Raw genomic sequence first — 23,781 nt, forward strand, 5'->3', positions numbered from 1 at the left:
AAAGTTAACTGATGGTGATTTATTTTGGCTCCTCAGTTAAGCTCAACCTTCATGGAAACTTCACGTGTATGTCAACCTGTTAATATACTTCAAGTCTACATCTGCAACCAATAAAATAAGGAAGCTGAATATAATCATATTCTTATCCGAGAAAATACTACAAGTTTTTGTCCATAGAAATCGACAACCCATAAGAACAGGAGAGCTGAACATGTATTTCATCTCGATCACTGCTCCTATAGCCCAAGCCCAACAAAATACAACACTGATAATGTCATGCATGCATTTTAGCCCATCAAGCCTAGCCAGGCTTACCCTTCACTACTGAACTTATTTTACATTGATAATATGCTTGAGGTCAGTTTTTGCTCAGCAATAGGCACACCCCAGGAGGATAAGTCACTAACCGGTTCTAACTGTGAAGATGTGGAGATGGCTTGCACCAGGTGTCAGGTCGCTGGCCAAAACATCCCTTACATGGTCGTTAAGATCTGCAAATATACAGGAAATATATCAGATTGGGCCTGCAGTCCATCCATTGACAACAAAATAGGCTTATCAGGTGATTTTGCTCTAAAAATATTGAAAGGCATAAGAGTTATACAAGAATGACATATCACAAACTATTAATCATAAGATGTTTTTGAAAATTTCAACGAATTAAAAAATTATTGACTTATGGGGCTTTTATTATTAAATGTTATATGATGGAAGAAAAATGCTATAAAAATCAACAGAAAAGTTAAAAGAATGTGATAAAAGTGGGGGCAGTTAAAAATAAATCACCTCTTCCATAAAAAAATGGTTTGGTGTGGATTTTTTTTTATTATTCACTTTTGAGAAAAAAGTTTGTGCTTCAGCATTGGGAATTTCAGCCCATAACTGTTGGGGGGGGGGGGGGGGGGACACCACCAAACAGTCAGGGACAATGGGAAACACCACCAAACAGTCAGGGACAATCTGTTGGCAAAAATAGCGATAACACCAATAGCATATACTATTACCATGATTAAGTCATGATAAAGTCATGAACATTGGTATTACAAATATCATTGTACCCCCTAAAATAACAAATGAAAACAACTTGACAAGGAATGAAAAACAATTTGACAAGGAAGATATTTTCTGAATTTGAAACATCTTAAGTTTGATCAATAATTCATTAAATATTTATTTATAAAGTCAACAAAAGTGAATAAAGTTTGTCACCAAATAAAAACTATGTTCTTGAAACAGAATATACAAAGTTAATCCTATATTTCATTTTTTCTTCTGCATCAGTATGGTTGACGTCTATAAATAAACAGTCGTTTTAATTTTTTTTCTGTTACATAGTTTTATTACAAGACACAGAACTACCAATTATCTGTTAAGGAGAGAAATTCCCAGAAAACATCAATAATTGTTGTCAACACATCATATTTTCTAAAGACATTCAGCGGCTGCCGCAGCATCTCCCTTCCCTCTGATCTTTCAAATAATTCCTTTTCTTGAAAGAAAGTGTTGTTTTCCCCCCACATCTTGTGAAGGCAAATTCATCAGCAAAGATATTTGTTTTCATGAAATGACATGATTTTCAATCCCCTGATGGTTAATGTAAAAGTAAATTCCATGAAAACATGAAAATACTACCTGTATTAAACAATAGGTCCTCTCGGACACTTTTATGTGCTTCATGAACAATAACAGACTGATCTGCAATGTTAATCCTCCGATCAAGTTAGATCAAAGAACCGCACTTAATCTGCTTAACCATCCAACATGATCAAAAATAAACAACTACATAGAGTTAGTAGATTCAATGTACTACCAAATTATTAAACCTTTAAATGGTAACACTGTCACATGTAAACTCCTTCGTTCAAACACTTTAAACTTTATCTGCGGTGATACAGTACTTCTGAAGTAAAGCATTAATGTTAGTGTGTATACATGTATTAAGATAAAATGTCACAATAACTGATTTCATCTAGCACACTGCACAAAAGCGAATATCATCGAGAATCAGTGGAGACCAAGCTTTACCAATAAACCAGGGCAAACTGGCCTTCATGTACAATTACGAGAGAGCGAGAGATTTGTTTCAGTTTCAAACTCTCCGTTATCGAGCCCAAACAGAGTTCAGCGATGCGTGTCACTCATGATACTTCCTATTTTTAAAACGTAACCCACATAGTGAGACTTGCCCATTCACTAAAGGTATGCTATAATGACTTAAGCCTAATAAAAAAACAATTTATTAGCACTAGTTAAAGTTTAACACACACCGTAATAGTACAATAACAAAAATAATATTACCTTTAGAATATAAGATCCCGTAAACACCACTTTGAAGGTAAAACAGTGAAATCCACAAACTGAGGACTTCTTAAAGACAGAGGATTCACTTAAAAGAAATACACAGACACAGAATTACACACAAGATTTCCAGAGCGTTTGATAAAAGATCACGGTGCAAATCAGCAATGTACAATGTATAACTGGGGTTTGCAATGTACAATTGGAAACCGAACCTATTTATCTGATTTTGACTATTGATCCTAGAAGCTATAGCACAGTGTCAGCTAGTATCCCATCGCTGGCTAAACTGTTTTCTGTCTAATCTAGACCTCGCCTCATGTACATAGACAGCTTGTGCAGAGTGTGTGATTCTAACAGTAGTGAAAATATCTCGCCATTGAACTTAGTGGCTAGACAATCCAGCCAAGAGAAAAAACATGCAGCCACATTCCTGTCTCACGTTATGTAAGCCATGAAAATGTTTAACAAATATGATGCTTGGTGTAGTTGTGTATTTTTTTTTTTTATTGATGTTTTTTATAGGACAGTTGTAAACAATGTAGCTTTTTTATCACATGCCTGAAAAATAATAATGCTTGCCTTTTTACTAATGGACATGACTGTATAAATCATATATGATAACTTAAAACAGTTATTGAATACATCATTTGCCCCTACCAAATATAATGGCAAGTCTTCCAGTTAAAGCGCACATTACTAGGTACATCCAGTAAAATGAAAACAATAACTTTAACCAGTTAAATGGCATCTGCGTACCAGTTACATTGCAGACAGAGACCTTACCAATTGAAATGCAGATGGCAAGTTCACATCAGTGTTCCAGTTACAGTGCAGATGGCAAGTTCACATCAGTGTACCAGTTACAGTGCAGATGGCAAGTTCACATCAGTGTTCCAGTTACAGTGCAGATGGCAAGTTCACATCAGTGTACCAGTTACAGTGCAGATGGCAAGTTCACATCAGTGTGTGTACCAGTTACAGTGCAGATGGCAAGTTCACATCAGTGTACCAGTTACAGTGCAGATGGCAAGTTCTCATCAGTTTACCAGTTTCAGTGCAGACAGAGGCCTTACCAAATAAATGCAGAGGGCAAGTTCTCATCAGTTTACCAGTTACAGTGCAGACAGAGACTTTACCAAATAAATGCAGAGGGCAAGTTCTCATCAGTTTACCAGTTACAGTGCAGACAGAGACTTTACCAAATAAATGCAGATGGCAAGTTCACATCAGTTTACCAGTTACAGTGCAGACAGAGACCTTACCAAATAAATGCAGAGGGCAAGTTCTCATCAGTTTACCAGTTACAGTGCAGACAGAGACTTTACCAAATACATGCAGATGGCAAGTTCACATCAGTTTACCAGTTACAGTGCAGACAGAGACCTTACCAATTGAAATGCAGATGGCAAGTTCACATCAGTTTACCAGTTACAGTGCAGACAGAGACTTTACCAATTGAAATGCAGAGGGCAAGTTCACATCAGTTTACCAGTTACAGTGCAGACAAAGACTTTACCAATTGAAATGCAGAGGGCAAGTTCACATAAGTTTACCAGTTACAGTGCAGACAGAGACCTTACCAATTGAAATGCAGATGGCAAGTTCACATCAGTTTACCAGTTACAGTGCAGACAGAGACCTTACCAATTGAAATGCAGAGGGCAAGTTCACATCAGTTTACCAGTTACAGTGCAGACAGAGACTTTACCAATTGAAATGCAGAGGGCAAGTTCACATCAGTTTACCAGTTACAGTGCAGACAGAGACCTTACCAATTGAAATGCAGAGGGCAAGTTCACATCAGTTTACCAGTTACAGTGCAGACAGAGACTTTACCAATTGAAATGCAGAGGGCAAGTTCACATAAGTTTACCAGTTACAGTGCAGACAGAGACCTTACCAATTGAAATGCAGATGGCAAGTTCTCATCAGTTTACCAGTTACAGTGCAGACAGAGACCTTACCAATTGAAATGCAGAGGGCAAGTTCACATAAGTTTACCAGTTACAGTGCAGACAGAGACCTTACCAATTGAAATGCAGATGGCAAGTTCACATCAGTTTACCAGTTACAGTGCAGACAGAGACCTTACCAATTGAAATGCAGAGGGCAAGTTCACATAAGTTTACCAGTTACAGTGCAGACAGAGACCTTACCAATTGAAATACAGAGGGCAAGTTCTCATCAGTTTACCAGTTACAGTGCAGACAGAGACCTTACCAATTGAAATGCAGAGGGCAAGTTCTCATCAGTTTACCAGTTACAGTGCAGACAGAGACCTTACCAATTGAAATGCAGATAGCAAGTTAACATGTTAAAATACAGATGGCAAATATACAATTTAAATGACAGTGAGAAGTCCACCAATTAATGTAGATGGCAACACTACTGATAAAATACAGACCAAATCTACCAATAAGAGTGCAAATAGAAAGCCTACCCATAGTATTGCAGATGTCACATATTACTGTTAGGAATGCAGATGAAAAGCTACTTATGAGTTTTTTTCAAGCGATGTTTTAATCGGCAATAATAAGAATAAAAATAATCAACAAAATCATCATTTTGGGCTCCATTTATGTGAAATTAGTGTCCATCATGAATTTTGCCCAGAATTGCTGATAAATGCATTGATAATTGTAAATGAACAATATTGTTCCTAATGAATTTGTTCCCATTTTAAAAGAGTAAGTTAAGAAGCCATGCTTTTTATGTACACAATTTGGCATTGGGAATGGGTCAGATATTCTGACCCATGTGAAGGGCAGAGAAAGGCCTATAGTGGCAAGTCTACCAGTTAGGTAGTGTGCAGTGGCAAGTCTACCAGTTAGGTAGTGTGCAGTGGCAAGTCTACCAGTTAGGTAGTGTGCAGTGGCAAGTCTACCAGATACAGTGCAGGTGGCAGTATACCAGATACAGTGCAGATGGCAGTATACCATATACAGTGCAGGTGGCAGTATACCAGATACAGTGCAGGTGGCAAGTATACCAGATACAGTGCAGATGGCAGTATACCATATACAGTGCAGGTGGCAGTATTCCAGATACAGTGCAGGTGGCAGTATACCAGATTCAGTGCAGGTGGCAGTATACCAGATACAGTGCAGATGGCAGTATACCAGATACAGTGCAGGTGGCAGTATACCAGATACAGTGCAGGTGGCAAGTATATCATTTGCGAGTGAAAATTTGCCAAAACTTTTAATGCAAAAATAATTAAATCACAATGATTTTCACATACAAAAATTGTTCAAAGAAACTTTACTTTCTACAAAATATCAAATCAAAGATGACCCGATATCATGTTGAAATGTGTACTCTGAAAACCAAAAACACAGCGCACCTATCTTTTTAATACTGGCTAATATCTTTAACATCATATGAAAGAAAGCATGCAGATTGATTTCAATAGTGGTTTACAACTGTAAGAAAATCAAAATCTTCAATTCAAAATGTCGCATGTACTAAACAGATTTAATATCATTCTTTGAAGCAAAACCCCACGTCAATGAAGAGTTTAACAATTCTCAAGCTTGTTTTTCAATTGACATAAGCTATCTAATTTTACCTGCTAAGTGTGCCACTCCTGTATATATACATGAGCTGGGTGTATGATTTAATACAGGAACAAGAGCATGCTCAGCGCGGGATTGAAAATCTTAACTATGCACTGTAACAAGAACAGGCAAGAAGTTTCACCGGGCAGGGGCATACCTAGTAGGTCATTCAGAAAACAATATTATTGCACCTGTTTTTAGCAGGCTGGTGACATGGAGAATTATTTGACATGTACAAAAGGCAAATTAAATATTTCACTTGGCAAAGGGATTTAGTTTGTTTATGTAAATTGGACAATATAATATCAAGATAGTTACTCCTATGTACTTAACTAGTGAAAGATGTAGAAATTTTCTAATTGCCAATAACATACACAATACATACCAAGAGACACATTTCCCAAAAGTTACCTAACATTAAGCTGTTCATCACACAGGTTGTATTTTTAGCTTGATTAAATTATTAACTGATTAAATCACAAAATTTCATTGTTTATAAAACAGACAGGTCAATTTCAAGGAACTAAATACCCTGCTGGGATTATATGAATGTTTAACAATTAGACATTCATTTACCTTTTACACTGCGGCATTGCTACACTCCTGCCCACCTTGCTTCACGCCAGCCCGCATGTTTATTATACATGACTAATTGTCCTCAATGACTGGCGGAGATATAAATAGGGCAGCAGAATTTACCTGTATTACTAAATACCTACAAGCTGGCTATTTCCCTTTGTTAAATTCAGTATCTGTTATTACACTTGTATAAAGATAGGCAGTGATCCTCTAGCTGGTTGATCTCATCAATATCTTTACAGGTAGAGCTAAACCAGTCTTCTCCTTCTTCCTAGTTAATATTACACATGTTACATAATTATGAACCAATATGAGTCCAACACCTGTATGAAAATACATTACAATTAAATGCCTGTGATCTGAATAACTTTCCAATTAACAGCTAAAGATTCATTTTGTCACATTAGTATTATTAATTACATGCATTAGGTATTTTTACAGAAGTCAAGTGCGTTAAAGATCACTGTCTTATTTTAACTACTTCATTAAAGAGGGTTTAACCTCCTCCCCCACCCACTGCCTACCAAATACTTCTTAATTTTCTACCTGAATATTGCGCAATAAATAATATTAAACTATGTTTGAGTCTGCTTACTGAATAATGCCTCATTGTCTGTGCATCACATGCCACCCTCTAGAACCAGGAATACTCCTTAAAAGGGCTAAAAAAGTGATGGACAGCGTAAAGTGCGAAAAATAAGCATTCATTTTGTATCATGACAACGTTCATAAGGTAGTGAATTTTTTTATAGTGTATTGTCCATTTTGAATTATAGAATAGTATTGATATTTAATTTGATTTAAAAGCATGAACACAAAATATAGGCATACATCACTTTGTGACATGAACAGCACAAGGGGCGCCACCATGCCTGGTCACTTGTCGGATGTTGCTTGCAAGTTGTGGTCAAAGAAATTCATTGTATTATAGGAGCATGTGCTATTATTTAAATAGGCATAGAAAAAAATACCTGTGTTAAAGGCAATACGACCCAACCTGGCAAAACCCAGTAGACCCTTTTCTTTTTCGACCCAAGACATTTTATATTTATGTTTATTTTTATTGTTGACTGTGAAATCCATTTGTGTTGATTACAGTGAAAAACATAAGAGTATTATTTAATTCACTATATATACCAAAAGGTAATAAGCATTCAGAGTTGCTTTGCTGTTTTGACTGGACTTTAAAAATCAAAAACATTTCTTTGTCCATACCCTACCTTGCATTTTTGAGGCCATTGCTCTTATCTTGGATATCATTCTTTTAGGCCTTATTGACAAAGAATAATAGATCAAATGAATGGTTAAAGTGTTTGAATGGCAATCAGCTTTGTGTTAATTGATGGCAGTTGTTTTTTCTTTCTCAAAAATCTTCAAGTAAAAACTGGAGTCCTCATATCCTTTATCTAAAACCTTAATTTCTAAATAAAGCATGGCTTTGAGGCAGGTCATTTACAACACACTGGACTCAATCCACTGAGGGCATTTTTGGGTCAACAGAGGGCAATACTGACCTCACGCAGACAGGTCAAACATGCAATAAAATGTCCCTACTGCAGCCTACACAGTAATGTGAAAATATCACCTTACATTCAAAGGTCAGCTGCAAAAAAAATTAAAAATTTAGAGATAAAGATTGCCCTGACAAAAACTATAGCAATACCAGACAAAAACTATATAGCAATACCAGACATAAACCATGGCAAACCCAGCCCAAAACTATGGCAAACCCATACAAAAACTAAGGCAAACCTGAACAAAAACTATGGCAAACCAAGACAAAATATATGGCAAACCCGAACAAAAACTATGGCAAACCCGCACAAAACTACCCAACCCAGACAAAAACTAGGGCAATATCTTAGGGTTCTGGGCCTGAAAACATGACAAGAGAGCAATCTTGACCAACAAGACAGCATCAAACAGTAGATAGCAATATTTCAGGTGATCAGAAAAGGTAAAAAAATACCTTCCAAAACATACCATCTCAAATTATTTTTAAAAAGTACCTCACTGTGTTCAAATACATCAATTTAACATTATACTGTATTAGTATGTATCAACTTTTCAAAACAACTTGTTTGTCCTATTCTTGTTATACTTCAGTGGCATTTGGAAAACAGTCAAAGGAAAATGTTATAGACACAGTATGCAGTACAACTTTCAAATTCAGATTTCAAAAGTATGAACAGAACAATGGAACAAGTATGGTACAATTAATAAACAAAGGTACATCACTACAGGACATTTATGGTACAACTAGAAACACAAGGACACACAAACAGAACAAGTACGGTACAACAATAAACGGAAGGACAGACTAACAGTACAAGTACGGTACAACTATAAACGGAAGGACAGACTAATAGAAAAAGTATGGTACAACTATAAACACAAGGAAAGACTAACAGTACAAGTACGGTACAAATTTAAACGGAAGGACAAGTCTCAAATTAAGCATTTGCATATCATGTACACTATGAAGTGGGTTCAAGGAACCTACATTTTCTAACCATGTTATTATTATTCAACACCAAAGAATGTGCTAGCTATGTTTCAACATGTATATTGTACCTGTATTAACTGAAAGAACCCTTCATGTTGAAAGCAAAGTGGCGTTAAATTGAAAGTGTGCATTTAACATCCACAGGAACTGTAATATATAGTTAGCGCAAATACTTGTGAAATTTAAACTGCTTAATTTTTCTTCATAGTTACAACTCCACATTTTTACCATATTGTTCTGTTTGACTTATGAATCATTGATAACTTAAATTTATGTATGTTATCAAGATAACAGACCAATGTTGTGTTTTTGTTCCTATAAAATCATTGGACACTTTTGCTTAGCAAATATAACACAATTGGAAAAATTGCCAAGAATTTCACTTTATCTTCAAGATCGTACATCTACCTTATTCTGATCATTATAACAGTTTCACAAAACAAATACGCATAACAGATAGACCCTGGAATTTCTAAAATGTCTTTCAAAGAAATGCTGTATTGCGTGACAAAACAAAAACAACTTATTCAATATCATAGCTATAAATTGTCATTGTACATGTCTGTATAAATATCTCAAGTTAATGCTTGTAAACAATTTTAAGCAAGGTCATGTATCTAGCTGTAATCAGACAGCGTGCAAGTTAAGAATACACAGCTTACTTGACTTGTTATGTACCAAATTAGGACAACGATCATTACAATGTTTGTACACTGCGCTCACATTAATCATTTCATAATTTATAGTATAGCTGGTTTTTAAGTACTGTGTACATGTATGATAAGCCAGAGAGCAACACATTGAAGTAATGTTTTACAGTCAACATTCCATTGTCTTATCAATTATGGCTTTCTTTTGTTGTTTGTTTTGTTACATGAAGTAAAAAACAAAAACACTTTGAACCAGCAATCTTGCAAAATTCATTTAATAAATAAATGCATTAACCACACTTGTATTTGAGAATAACAATAAAGAAATAATTCTAATTAATAAAATACGATAAATACTAAGGTTTAATCAAACTTCAATATGACATTATGCATGATTGTTTATCATGGCTGAACAATTATGTTTCCAAATGCTTTTGTATTGCAGTTTCTCATCGCAGTGTTGTTTATTCCACCTTTTAGGGAACGGGAATGGATCCCAGGATTTTCTGATATTGGAAAAATATATGTCATTTTGACTTAAATTGGAAATTCAAATTTGGCAGAAAGCTATAAAAAGTATTTTGTTGTTTTTTGGTGACAGAAATAAACTAGAAGCGCCGCAATGCGACGAAACCAGGTTTTTGTTATGGGCAATCAGAAATTATAGCCAATTAATTTGTTGTATGAGCAAGTTCAATCTGCAGCTTCATATAAGCTATATTCACACTAAGATTCATCACTATCCATCAATTCTAACTAAGTTGTTGGGCAGAAAAATATTTTTCTATTTTTAGGAACAGTGACCTTGACCCCACCTCCCAAGCTAGCTATTCACATAAGCTACCTTCGCTCTAAGTTTCATCAATATCTATCAATGCTAACTAAAGTTATTGGGCAGAAACCATTTTTCTATTTTTAGTAAAAGTGACCTTGTCCCCACCCCCCTCAAAAGAAATTCCAAGCTTGCTCTTCACATAAGCTACTAGTACCTACACACAAAATTTCTTCAATATCTATCAATCCTAACTAAAGTTATTGGGCAGAAACCATTTTTCTATTTTTAGTAACAGTGACCTTGACCTTAGCCCCACCCCCCTCAAAAGCAACCCCAAGCTAGCTCTTTACATAAGCTACCCAAACACCAAGTTTAATCAATATCTATCAATGCAATCTAAAGTTATTTGGCAAAAAACATTTTTTCTATTTCAAGGAACAGTGAAATTGACCGTAGCCCCTCCCCACTCAAAAGCAATCCCAAGCTAGCTCTTTACATGCTACCTACACACCAAGTTTCATCAATATCTGTCAATCCTAACTAAAGTTATTGGGCGGAAACCATTTTTCTATTTTTAGTAATAGTGACCTTGAAATAAGCCGCTCCCCACTCAAAAGCAATCCAAAGCTAGCTCTTCACATAAGCTACCTACACACCAAGTTTCATCAATATCTGTCAATGCTAACTAAAGTTATTGGGCAGAAACCATTTTTCTATTTTAAGTAACAGTGACCTTGACCATTTTTCTATTTTAAGTAATAGTGACCTTGACCTAAACCCCAACCCCCTCAAAAGCAATCCCAAGCTAGCTCTTCACATAAGCTACCTACACACCAAGTTTCGTCAATATCTATCAATGCTAACTAAAGTTATTGGGCAGAAACCATTTTTCTATTTTTAGTAACAGGCGACCTTGACCTTAGCCCCATCCCCCTCAAAAGCAATCCCAAGCTAGCTCTTCTCATAAGCTACATACACACCAAGTTTCATCAATATCTATCAATGCTAACTAAAGTTATTGGGCAGAAACCATTTTTCTATTTTAAGTAACAGTGACCTTGACCATTTTTCTATTTTAAATAATAGTGACCTTGACCTTAGCCCCTCCCCACTCAAAAGCAATCCCAAGCTAGCTCATCACATAAGCAACTTACACACCAAGTTTCGTAAATATCTATCAATGCTAACTAAAGTTATTGGGCAGAAACCATTTTTCTATTTTTAGTAACAGTGACCTTGACCTTAGCCCCACCCCCCTCAAAAGCAATCCCAAGCTAGCTCTTCCCATAAGCTACCTACACACCAAGTTTCATCAATATCTATCAATGCTAACTAAAGTTATTGAACAGAAACCAATGTTTGACGAAACGACAACCTCATTCTAATAACCTGGTTTTCGTTGAAAACCTGGTTAATAAAGCACCTCAGGACGCCAAGAATGCACCAGATTTCACCAGTTTTCAAAAATTTAAGGGGGGGGGGGGGAAGGGGTGCACGCCCCCAGACCCCCAGCACAATTATGAATCCACAAGAATAAAGGGTTAGCTACACTCCTGCATTTTAAGACATTGTTTGTCCCATTGGCTTAGAAGGCAGAATCTCTACATATCTTGACCTAAACCCACTTGCATTTTCTTGGCCTAATGATCAATAGTTACCTCCTGATGTATAGATCCACTTGCCTTTTCTTGGCCTAATGATCAATAGTGACCTCCTTATGTATAGATTCACTTGCATTTTCTTGGCCTAATGATCAATAGTTACCTAATGTATAGATTCACTTGCATTTTCTTGGCCTAATGATCAATAGTTACCTCCTGATGTATAGATTCACTTTTATTTTCTTGGCCTAATGATCAATAGTTACCTAATGTATAGATTCACTTGCATTTTCTTGGCCTAATGATCAATAGTTACCTAATGTATAGATTCACTTGCATTTTCCTGGCCTAATGATCAATAGTTACCTCCTGATGTATATAGATTCACTTGCATTTTCTTGGCCTAATGATCAATAGTTACCTGGGACCAATTGTTTAAAACTCTGCAACTTATCTGCAGGTTACCTTTTGATTATTTTGCACATGCAAGCACTTGAATTTTTCATGTCATTATTGGATAAATATTGACCAATCAATAACACTTCAACTAGCTTTAACCAAACCTAAGAATTAACCCATTTTATACAAATGGCTGATCTCAAGATTCACTTGTATTTTCTTGGCCTAATGATCAACAGTAACCTGATCTATAAATTCACATTCCCCTTTCACAAAAACGTTTCTTTCTACAAGCATGGCAAAACAGATAAGTTCAATATTAGAAAGGTGAGAACATAAAGCAGCAATCTATCTATAGGAAAAGCCAAAATACAATGTAACGGAACCAATATCATGTACACCACAGTCGAAGAGAGTTGTAACTTTAACAGCAGATATAGGTAATCATGCAAAGCATCCAGCGATTATTGAAAAAATTGCAGAATTCCGCGCAACACAGACAGAGACGCCTGAGACACTATTGTCGATGACTGCACAAGCCATTTATACACTGACGACCATGTTCTTTTAGGTTGGATAGGAGCCGATATGAAAATATTGATCAAGACATTTGTTAAACGTACATTCTCTCACTGGCTTGTCTGTAACAAGACGCACTGGAACATTGAAGTAACATTGTGAAATCAATGATAAATTCCATCTATCTACAATTCCCCAGTCAATGTCTGCGCTTTTGCCATTTGAATTTGAAACAAGATCATAAAATGTTATCAGTCATCTGATTGTTTACTATATACATGCAAGTCTGTGTTTATAATCATTTATATAAATACTTTTACACATAGTACATCAGGAGGTAAAAGATATAAGCATTTGAAATTCGACCCTGCATCTAAAATATAGTGTGTGTTTTCTAATTGCAATGACTAATTTATTTTTACGAAATGAGGCAAAAAAGATGAAATGTATGTTATGATTTGCACTTGTTCTACCTTGAAAAAGAAAAAAACACACGAAAGTATGTTGTTGAAGATGATTGTATAGAGTATGTACAAGCGTCCGTAACATGAGGGTTTTTGCTGGTTTTACACCTTTATTTCACAGCGAAATGTCTCAATTTCATGCAATCTACTACTATAAACCAAAACCTTCTATTTAAATATTGAAGAACTCAGTATACATAGATTTTTATCAATTTTCTCAAAAGGGAGAGCATCTTTAAATTGCCAGTGCTTTTTCACAGAAGTTAATGCCCTTGGTATAAATCTATTACAGATCTACCATACCTTAGAGAACTGGCCTTCATTTCACGACACATAATAAGGGTAACAAGCTTAAGTGTCTGGTTTCATTGAGCCAAACTACTTACAAAAAATTGTTTTACAAAACAAAACTTAATTTAATGTGATTATCATATCATGAACAGGGTTCTCAATAAGTTTTGGTTGAACCGTCTCAAATAGTAAACAACCAGCTTCTACTTATTCTACTGAAAATTCATTTAGTTTTCCAAATTTGAACCGGCCCTATTGCCATTTTGGCCGGCAGCCGGTTCTTATTGAGAACACTGATGACGATAGTTTCCTTTCCATTCTGAACTCTTTAAATTGAGAGTATTACACAAATAACACCAAAACAAAAAAATGAGCTTAGCGGGGTTTTAGCCAAGTTTTAAAGAGGGCAGGGTGCTTAAAAGAATTATTGATCAGAGACATTGTTTCTGGTTCTGTAAAAAAAAATTATTATAGATTTGATAAAATATGTTCGTGATTGTGTTCAATTGAAGAATCATAAGGTTTTAACGGCCCAAAACCTAAACTTAGTGTTTTTAATCATATTATAAGTTTTAATCAAAACAAAGAAATATTTGACAACGTATTTAATTCCATGAAGGAAGAATGGTGCTACCAAAGAAGAACATGGCGAAACACCCTTCGTTCTCTTTATCTATGCACGAGTCAATTGTAACCACGGCGCCCCCTGGTCCAGGGGTATACCGGGGATAGCCGGGGAAATGGGCCGTGTTTTAACCTTTCAGGAGGCCCCGCAGTGCCGGATGAATGCAGTGGTTTTGTCTTCACTTTAAATATAGCGGGGAATGGCCTTACCTAGGGTCCCTGGGGTGCGGGGGCATTTTGCGGGGATTTTACTATCTGTTTGTCCCCGCAGGGCTGGGATTTTAGCCGGGGTTGGCTGGACCGAAAGTCAAAGTCCCCGCTATTCCCCGGACCTGGGGGGGCTGTGGTTACAATTGACTGGTGCACTAGAACCTGTCCTTAATCCTGTTTATAAAGGACTAAAGATATTTGGAGAGCTTCTGGCAGGCAGTTGACACATTTGGTTACAATGAATCCCACCTTTGAAACTTCTCTCTTGATTGGGTATGGATTTTTTTTGAAAATTGACTATCAGAGGCGAAGGACCCACTGCTGTTAGTTTCAAAAATCGGCCTAAATAACATTGAAATGTCCTGCGTAGACTTAAAAGAAGTCAAACAAAATGTACAGAGCACTTGTCTAAAATGTTTTTACACACACTGCTATGAGCATGGACCAGCCATTGATGAAATTCTAAACTCTATGAAAAAATCCATCAATTCATGCAGACTTCAAGTGCTCCAGCTAGCCTTGTTTTTTAAGGGCGGTCAGTCCCTACCACTTTTCTCATTGCATGCCCCTTTTAAACTGGGAAGTTCCTGTTACACAATTGCTCTATTATCGCCTTGAATCCCTTTATTCCCCTTTTTATTATCAGAATCATCACCAAAGATTGAAAGTCCTATAAATTTTCTGTCAAAATATTGCACAATACTCATGATACTTATGGTAGTATTGTTGCACGGGGCCCGTTTGATAGGGGAAAAATTAGGGTCGTTTTGGCAAAAATGGGAAAAATATTAACATGATTCATATTATGTTAAACTTGCTTTCAAACCTTATACTCAACAAACCTATCAACATATTCATGAAAGGCACCTAATTGAAACATTTGCTAAATCAAATGTTACTAAAAAGAAATGAAGGCCCTGATATTTTTACCTGAATAGGAAAACAATATAATTTTTCAGGAGGGGAATTGGGCCGGAAAAAAACACTGCAGTCATTGCAAATATTTGTAAATATTGGCAAGGTGGGGCTAAGATAATCAAATATGCAATTGGACATTTCTCCAGGACAGTGTGATCGGTCGTTTGTTCAGTCTGACACCGAGGCAATTATATCATTTAATGAGGGTCAGTGGTCAGACGATCATGCATCACGTGATATAGACAAGTGTACCGGTCAGGCAAATGATCACAACAGTTGTCATGGTGATTCTGATGACCATGATGGATTGAATGACTTGGAGGATGCTGACTTCAAGGTTGTCGAAGAATACCGGGTGCTTGTGAAACTTTACCGGGATTACCCAAAAGATATGTTCAACGCATAGTACGAGAATATGCATCTTGTGAGAGTGACCTAGACCGAATCAGATGCCAGTATTTTGAAAACTTAAAACAAACAAGTGAGGATTTTCCATTTGACCAGAATGCAGAGTTGAAGCGCCAGATGACATCGCGCACAGGTGAACCAGTTGCTGTTCGGCTAGCCCAAGATATTTTTTACATTCTTGAAGTGACTGAGGGTGGGGACTTTAGTGTGTTGAAAAAAATGATAAATGCTGGGAAAGTGCGTCGTGCGTCCGTTGCCCAGCAGCGAAACAAGAGTTTTTCGACTACAAACCAACAAAAAGAGAAGTGCACATGTGCAAATGAGTTAGCTTTACTCAAAGACACTGTTTCGTCACTACAACCTGGTTTACTTCTTTTAAAGCAAACTACATTATGCTAATGACAAACTGAGATCAGAGCAAGTTATCTCTTCTAAATGTAGCACTGAGAAAATTAAGGCGGACTTGATTGAGTGTAGTAGCTCAATTTGATTGTTTACATCTTCGACACTTGATGCCATGAGACATCATACGAGTTCCCTGGTTGGAAGGATAACAGAATTTGAGGATAGGGTGAGACATATGGAGGTGTTCCTAGACACCGAAGGTAAAGTGACGGTGGCACCACATTCAGATGGAAGCGACGTCAACTTGCAGCAAAATGACATAGTTTCTTTCCACTGTTCAATGGTATGTAATGACCAGGCTGGGGATACCGAAAATATTGTGATTGATTCAAACACAGATACCGGAAGTGACATACATGTTCAATGATGTAGGAGTTTCTGACAAACGTGGGTTTACAACTAGCAGTAACCCTATTCCAGTTATCGTGACTAAACGTGAAAATGATGGATTTCAATTCGTTCATCGCAAGTGCATGGAGCGCTTCTGTATCCAAGGTCTCAGTGCGAGCATGAATACGGAAGTGTTAAGTTCCGTTGTCGATAGCAAAGGACCTACAGTTAAGTCCTTACGAGTATTCCCACTACGGAGAAACCGCCATAGGGTATTGATTAAATTAACATTGATTGCTGATTGACTGTTCAGATCTTGTTCTAACAGAGGGATTCTGGACTGATTACGTAACGTGCGAGCCATGGCAATCACGTGAAACACTACGCTACTCTGGACGTCAGATGTCATCACATCGTAGTAGGGTCGATAGCCTGCCGACAACGCGGGGAAACAAGAGCGCCAGTGGACACACAAATACAAACGCACCGGGAGGTCCCTCTTAGGTTCCAGATTGCGACTCGACGACAGGCGGAGGAGCGACTGGCAGTACGTAAACGGGCGACCGGACAGCAGGCAGATATGGTACAGACGTTTGACAGCGGGCAATACGTCGAGGAGCTACCTGGGAACCGCTTTAGTATGCTGTCAATGAATGTAGATTAATTGGTGACAATGTATACAGAAATGTAATCATAATAGAATTGAAAATGGCAGTTACACATTGTGCTTTTCTTCTCATGGCTACGTTATGTTTAAACATGCTGACGTGGAATATCACTGGTATTATGTCTAGGGCCGCCCATCTAAGTGATATCTTGACAGAAGGTGGTATTGACATCTGTGGAATATCAGAACATTGGCTGACGTCAAACAATTTACATTTCATGGATTCAATCTCATGGACTATAAACACTATACAATATGTGAAAATACCCCCTTACACAAAAGACACTTTGGGAGAGGTGGAGTGTCTATTTTATGGCATAAACCTCTGGACAATTGTGTTGTACCTTTAAATATTGATGATGATAGAATTATAGGAATTCAGTTGCAAATTATGCCAGGAAAATATTTATTTATTTTTCAGGTATATCTCCCTTGTATAAATCACCAGATTGAATTTTATTATGGGTATTTCGATAAGATGTATGATTTGTATAACATGTACTGTGATAAAGGTATGCCTATATTTATGGGTGACTTTAATGCCAAACTAAATGCACATATGTTTAGAACTAGAGACTGTAGGTTATATTATTTTGTTTCTGACTGTAACTTGTGTGCCATTAACTTACTTGAAACATGTTTTGGGTCTATTGATACTTATGTGTCTTATGACGACTGCGCTTCGTCAACCCTTGACTACATTTGTATACCAGTTGAATTTGTTGATTGCCGTATACATTGCGAAGTGGCTGATGATTGTTGTCTAAACATGTCAAGGCATAGACCTATTTTATGTTGTGTGAGTATTACGTGTGATGAGAACCCCTATGATAATAATGCAGATTCAAGGAATCGTATTAATTGGAAAAAGGTGAAAAAAGATGTTTATATGTTATATTTGTATAATAGTGCATTAAGAAATGATATTCAAGTACTGAACAACTCATTATTAGATATAACGGACGTTGATCGCTTCTATGAATTGTTATGTGAATCGTTGCGTCAAAATGCATTTGATAGTTTGCCTGTCAAAAAGTTTCGAACATTCTTAAAACCGTACTGGTGTGAAGAGCTTACAAAAATCCATGACCATATGAAATTAACACGTGATTTGTGGTGTCGAGCTGGACGGCCTCGGAACTCCCAGGATCCAATAGCGGCGCGTTATAAAACCGAGAAAGCATCGTTCAGACGAAGACATAGAGTTCATGCTGAACAGTATTTAATACTCCTGAACAATAGACTAGAACATTCGGCGGAAACAGATTCCGTCTATTTCTGGAAAACGATAAAAGCTAGGAAAGAACAATCAAAGATGAAAGTAGGAGACGGAATTATATTTAACGGTGTTACATATCGAAACCGTGAGGATATTGTGAAACAATGGGGCGAGTATTTCAAAACACTTTACACGCCGTCTGAGATTGCAGACTTCGAAAACGACTGGAAACAAGAGGAAAGACGATCCTTACAATTATAGAGCAATCACCCTGTCATCTACAATTCTCAAAATCTATGAATCTGTTCTGCTTGACCACTGTAAGGGAAATATTGTGGAAAAACTGAATAGATAACAAGGCGGATTCCAAGATCAGTTAGGATGCATCATGACCAGTTTTTCACTGAGAGAATGTCTGCATTACGCAAAGGAATTTTCATCTCCAGCATATCTCTGCTTTTTGGACGCTCGACAAGCCTTTGATCGGGTCTGGCACGATGGGCTCTTTTATAAATTACTGAAAATGAACTTGGACTGCAATTCTCCCACCCCAACGATCAACGCGAATACTCTGTTAGCCATTCGCGAGATGTACGAGGACGCCAGAAGCCGTGTGAGGTATCGGGGGCTCTACTCGGAGGAACTTCCGGTACTGCAGGGGACCCGCCAAGGTGGCAAGAGTTCCCCGATCTTGTATTTAATCTATATCAACGACTTGATTAATGAACTACAACAAAGTAATAACGGACTATGTTTGTATGACATTAATATGAGTGCGCCTACAGTTGCCGATGACATGGTACTTGTTTCCTTCTAGAAGACCGGCATGGAAAATATGTTACAAATTTGCTCTAATTACTCAAAACGTTGGCGATTTCTATATAACTCGAGAGAATGTGCTATTGTTGTGTTTAACAAATCAGGTGTGCTAGTACAATCTGTAAAACCGTCCTTTTCTCTAGGACACGACCTCGCCCCAACACAGAAGAAATACACCCATCTTGGTATTATTTGCAATGAGACTCTCAGTGTGCAGGAATGTGTTCAAGAAGCGTGTACAAAACTACGTGGATCTTATCTAAATATATGCAGCGGTGGTATAAACCCTGATACTGTCAGTGCAAAAACCCTTAGGACATATTATCAGTCAGCGATCCTACCACGGGCCCTGTACGGTTGTGAACTATGGACTAATATATCAAAGAATAAAATTCAGAGACTAGAAGTTGCGCATAGGTTTTGTGTAAAACACATGCAAGGATTTCAAAGAAGTGTTGCTACTAAATTTGTTTTATCTACTTTAAACATTACATCTATTGAAGTACTTATCGATTGTAAAAAACTTCAATTTTGGGGTCAAATGTGCAGACTTCCGTGTCAATATTTAGCGAAGATCATCTTCAACAGTAGACTAATATGCTACATCAACTTTGACAAACTGTAGGTTTTGTACCTGACATTTATCACTTGTGCCAAAAATACCTTTTAGTCGATTATATAACGAAATATATAAATACTGGGCAATTTCCATCCAAGTATGACTGGAAAAAACTATCAATAAAAGCGTGTTACTCCCAGCTAGACAAACTACTTTTGAACGAACCGTGAACGAAAATTGAGCAATGCAAAATATGATATATTTTAATAATTGTTCGCCACTATGGATTATTGCAAGAAATAAACCCAAACTGCGACCAATCTGTAAGCAGATTCTAAGTGATTTTGGACTATTTGTGTCACGCTCATATATACAAATTTGTAAATGCTGTAATTTAAGGACAGACAATATTATTGTTCATCTCTTACTTTATTGTCATGCGAAAGAAGGGTACCGTAATTCCCTTTGGGATACAATTTACGAACAGTGTGGGATCGATATTTTTAAGTCGATAATGACAATGACATGTACTGATCAATGTGTGTATTTATTTTCACTTAGTACTGATATTTATTATGAAAGCTTTGTCAACTATCCTGTCACAGTTGCAATAGTCAGACTCTTGCGGAGGGTGTAACTTTAGATTACTAAATAGCTTCAAAAACGGTCTTCACTATAAACTGTCTTAATTTTCGTTTTGTTTAAGGCAACCTTAGTGTTTACTTTGCTAGGCTATTACTAATCTGGACAAATGTGCTTCACTTGTATTTTACACAGAAAGCGCCATGTAGAGATTGTCTGTAATACATCTTGAGTAGATAACTCTGAATAATTATCGTTCATATATTTTGCTAATTTAGACTACATCTATCTATACATAATTATATGTGCATGGAAGATGTTGGTTTTGTAAATGATTACTCGAAATGTTTAATGTTCGTAATGTTCATCTATATTATATCATAATGTTCTTTTGATGTTCGTGTATATCATATTATCGATGTGTGTATATATTCTTTGTTACATCTGTATATATGTTATATATGTTAATCTCTTCACTTATGGAGGAATAAAAAGTATCTATCTATCTATCTATCTATCTATCTATCTATCTATCTATCTATCTATCTATCTATCTATCTATCCCATCCCATCCCATCCCATCCCATCCCATCCCATCCCATCCATCCATCCATCCATCCATCCATCCATCCATCCATCCATCCATCTATCTATCTATCTATCAAAATCAATTAACACTTATTGTTTACTTTGCATTCACAATTACAATTTAATAATTGGTAAACAAAAGAACAATTAACAAACGGACTCGGGATCAATAAACAAAATAAAACGACACATAATTTATGTTACCAAAATCAATTAACACTTATTGTTTACTTTGCATTCAAAGGTGATTATAGGGATGAAGGTCGCAATATACGACAGTGGTGTTTTTCACACAGTCTCATTTTGATAAAGACTAGGAGGAGTTTGGTTAATTGCACCGTCGATCCTCATCAACACGCCTTCATGCTGTCGTCGATCCTGAATGGCTGATAAAAATGCCGTAATAGTCCTGACACGCCTTCTGGCTGTCAGTCAACCGTTGCAATCGCAACAAAACTGTGTATTGTCAAAACTGATGATTGTTCTGATAAGGATTGTCCTGCGCGGATTAAAGCATGTCGGCATAATTAACGCGTGTCGGTAATTAGCCTTGTCAGCGGAAGGCACATCGGGCCCGACAAGCCATAAAGGCCTGAAGGAAACCCTGCAATGACCATTTATTTCTACTTTCAGTTTCACTTTCAAGTTCTGGAAGTAAAAAAAACAAAACAAAAAAAAACGATGTTTCTATTGCCAATATTCCTATAAATGTTCTTTAACCCTTTAGCACATAGACAAGTGGCCAGATTACACCTCCCAGTCAATAGCCATCTTACTGATAAGCAGTCCTTATCTGCATAGGTACTTTTCTGGATATTTGAAAATGAGAAAATGAATACAGCAGTATGACCTTAAAATCAATGTTACTCCAAATAATTGTGTCCAAATCTTTTTTATGTGAATTCATTTTTTATAGATAATTAAATTATCTAATAAATGGTGTCAATGATGAAATATTAAATTATTTTATTTCAGCTGTGAATGTATTTTCAAGATGGATTTGTAACATTTCTTTGAAATGTCATAATTGCATTAAATCAAAGGGTAATAAAATGCTGGGATCGATCTAATTTTTATTACCCCTATCATAAAAAAGACCCATCTGGATTAAATGCGGACAATTTATGTTCTTGTGTATTAGTACACAGAAATATGTCAGGAATATCCGGTGTCATCCAGCTGAGAGATCCAGTCCAAAGTGTCTGTTTAACTTTATTACCCCCTCATAAAATTGTTTACAAAAAAAGAAAGCCGATAAATGATTTTCCGGTATGAATAAAAAGATCTAGATCAAACAAAACGCTTGCACATGACCTATTTTACAGCCAAAACTATGATGGACATTATATAAGCTTCACAGAAAATTTACCCATCATTTTCTCATTTACTAATTGTTTCTTTTGTTTGTAAACAAAATATTACCTTTAAGTAAATATAATCTCAATTGATTTTAATGGTAAACTGAACTGACGTAATATATAATTTAATGATTTACGCATCAATGAATTTGGGGGAAATTCCATACAGTACTTAGCTCGTGGTCTAATTACGTCACAATGGGATATCACACCTGCGATTGGGAGTATAAACACCTTCTCAATTTAGCAGACGATATTTTCAAGGGAAATCAATACACAAAAGGTTAAACTTTAATTTTATAAACATCCGGGATATTGTTTACAAAAAGAAAGATGCAAAATTGAAATATTGAAATGACCCTATTGAAATATGCGGGCCATGCGTTTACATCCAGTAATGGATACGGTCGGCCAAATGCGTATACATCTGGTAATGAGCTATGTCGGCCTATCTCGTATACATGCGCTAAAGGGTTAAAATTCTCCCACCCCAACGATCAACGCGAATACTCTGTTAGCCATTCGCGAGATGTACGAGGACGCCAGAAGCCGTGTGAGGTATCGGGGGCTCTACTCGGAGGAACTTCCGGTACTGCAGGGGACCCGCCAAGGTGGCAAGAGTTCCCCGATCTTGTATTTAATCTATATCAACGACTTGATTAATGAACTACAACAAAGTAATAACGGACTATGTTTGTATGACATTAATATGAGTGCGCCTACAGTTGCCGATGACATGGTACTTGTTTCCTTCTAGAAGACCGGCATGGAAAATATGTTACAAATTTGCTCTAATTACTCAAAACGTTGGCGATTTCTATATAACTCGAGAGAATGTGCTATTGTTGTGTTTAACAAATCAGGTGTGCTAGTACAATCTGTAAAACCGTCCTTTTCTCTAGGACACGACCTCGCCCCAACACAGAAGAAATACACCCATCTTGGTATTATTTGCAATGAGACTCTCAGTGTGCAGGAATGTGTTCAAGAAGCGTGTACAAAACTACGTGGATCTTATCTAAATATATGCAGCGGTGGTATAAACCCTGATACTGTCAGTGCAAAAACCCTTAGGACATATTATCAGTCAGCGATCCTACCACGGGCCCTGTACGGTTGTGAACTATGGACTAATATATCAAAGAATAAAATTCAGAGACTAGAAGTTGCGCATAGGTTTTGTGTAAAACACATGCAAGGATTTCAAAGAAGTGTTGCTACTAAATTTGTTTTATCTACTTTAAACATTACATCTATTGAAGTACTTATCGATTGTAAAAAACTTCAATTTTGGGGTCAAATGTGCAGACTTCCGTGTCAATATTTAGCGAAGATCATCTTCAACAGTAGACTAATATGCTACATCAACTTTGACAAACTGTAGGTTTTGTACCTGACATTTATCACTTGTGCCAAAAATACCTTTTAGTCGATTATATAACGAAATATATA

General features: G+C 36.7%; 1 protein-coding gene across 5 annotated transcripts in view; it reads right to left on the reverse strand.

Annotated features, from left to right (window-relative positions):
• LOC128212110 (C-terminal-binding protein-like) overlaps nt 1-23,781 on the reverse strand; it is a 50,433-nt gene that overhangs the window by 17,179 nt on the left and 9,473 nt on the right. For 2 of the 5 annotated variants that reach the window (XM_052917387.1, XM_052917383.1), the window contains exon 2: nt 408-491. The gene's annotated coding sequence lies outside the window, so the exon portion shown is untranslated. The other 3 variants (XM_052917385.1, XM_052917386.1, XM_052917384.1) reach the window with 3 other exon arrangements.

This window comes from Mya arenaria, chromosome 12 (genome assembly GCF_026914265.1).
Source record: "Mya arenaria isolate MELC-2E11 chromosome 12, ASM2691426v1".
Lineage (NCBI taxonomy): Eukaryota > Metazoa > Mollusca > Bivalvia > Myida > Myidae > Mya > Mya arenaria.